We start from the raw sequence: 1,856 nt of genomic DNA, 5'->3' as shown, positions 1-1,856 counted from the left end.
AAGTCATTGTTTTTTCTATTTTTTTTTTTTGACAAGCATATAAAATTGATTTTGTGCAAGTTAAGTAAACATGCATATTACCTCTCAGCCTCTCTGGTAAGTAATATGGGCCTCTTATGGGTCTATCATGAATGAAGGTCCTCAAAGAGGAGATTTTGCCGATAAAGGATGGGAAGTATTTCTCTTTAGTGGGCTGGGAGAATTTGTGAGTTCCTTCATTATTCTTAGCAGAATGCCCTCTCTATGCAGGATGCTGTCCCAGGTGCTGAGGAGATAGAGGTGAATTAAGAGCCCACCCTGCTCTTAACTGGCTCAGAAATTTCAGAGGCTTTATGCTTAAAAAACAAAAACAAAAACAAAAAACAGTGCTCAACAGCATTGTAGGTATTGTTCTTAAGCTGTCAGATCATAGTTTTTACCTTATTGTCATTATTATCGTTTCCATTATCATTAGAAAGAGAAAGAGGCAGAGGCTAGGAGGACAGGAAAGGTTGGGAAAAGGTTCTGGGACCCCCGATGGGTCCTAGAGCAAGAGAGCAGTGTGGCAAAGCGGAAAGGTGTTTGAGCTTTGGAGAAGGTGTGACACCGATATTGTGAAGAGCCAAGTGAAAAAAACTTAGACTGCAAACTGCAGCTCCTTGCCTATTAAAGCATTTCTGTTTTAAGCTGTGTTGAACAAATGCAGACAGGAGAACTCATCTGTTAATGAACTAGTGTCGATCTTATACTGGAATCCTGCTCTTTTGATAGTTTTGCTGTGTGACTTTCCAAAGTTTGAATACATTGACTTTGCCCAATTATCTCATTGTTTTAGGATATAAAATGAAGCGTAGAGAAGAGTCGTTGAATTTCCAGGTTATTCGCTCAGTAAGTGTTTACGTTTAAAAAAAAATTTTTTTTTTTTTTTTTTGCTTCATGTTCCCCCTAAGATCATGACATTTTTCTTTGTTTTAAAAAGCTAATCACTAACCCACTTCAAAGGTGCCTCTTTGCCTTCGTGCTCTTAATCTAGAGTTTATGATATTTCTTGGTGCCAGCATGAGACACTATCTGCATCAACTTTGTACCTTTTTCTGTTTTCTCTCCTTCAGGTACTTTATGACCCAGACTGCCTTTTGGATCAGAAAGATATCAGAAGCTATAAAACACAAAGCCAGGATTTGTTATCACGAGAGTGTTCAGAAGGACAGCAGCCCTGAGTATGTGCCGTCCTGTGCTCATCATACGATCCTCTGTTCTCTTGACTCTACAACCCCTGTCCGTCTCTGGGTAGAGGACAGAGGAGACCAGAGTCAAAGCTGGCTGCCGGCGCTAGCTGCCCATCCACTGAGCTGAGTTACTGTGTCGCCACAGGCACACCTGTTAAGGTTGGGGGGGGGACTCTCTCCGTTTCAGCAAGTTTGTATCAGGCCACACCTGCTGCTCTGAGCCCTGAGAAGTGTGACTCTCACAAGACTGTGAGGACAGCCCAGTTGGCCTTTGGAGCCAGGCTGCCTCATTTCCCATGGCTTTGAGCCCGCCTGTGGCCACATCCCCAGCTCCAGTCTCCCTCAGCACGCCAGATGCCAGGTGGTATTCCCAAAGAGCTATGGTATCAGTGCCCAGCACTCTTTTCAATTAAAGAATATTTTTAAAACATTTGAAAGGAAGTGTATTGCTTTTTTCTGATTATCAAGGAGGCACACTGCATGCAGAAAATTTGACTAACACTAAAAGGTGTAACTCAAAAAAGCAAGTAGGAGCTACGATTCTGCTATCCAGAGATAACCATGGCTGTTTTATGAAATTCTTCATAGTTTTTAATCCTGTACCACAGTCACTTCTACAGTTGGAATGCTCTTAATCATACTATCAGG

General features: G+C 42.0%; 1 long non-coding RNA gene across 1 annotated transcript; it reads left to right on the top strand.

Moving 5' to 3' along the window:
• Positions 1 to 813: 813 nt before the first annotated feature.
• On the top strand, positions 814 to 1,645 carry LOC106005207. Its single transcript, XR_001178430.2, has 2 exons — positions 814 to 867; positions 1,092 to 1,645. It is a non-coding gene; the product is annotated as an uncharacterized LOC106005207 (long non-coding RNA).
• Positions 1,646 to 1,856: the final 211 nt, after the last annotated feature.

This window comes from Mustela putorius, unplaced genomic scaffold (assembly GCF_011764305.1).
Source record: "Mustela putorius furo isolate JIRA1106 unplaced genomic scaffold, ASM1176430v1.1 tig00000407_pilon_pilon_pilon, whole genome shotgun sequence".
Classification (NCBI taxonomy): domain Eukaryota; kingdom Metazoa; phylum Chordata; class Mammalia; order Carnivora; family Mustelidae; genus Mustela; species Mustela putorius.
This window is presented reverse-complemented; position numbering and strand designations above follow the sequence as displayed.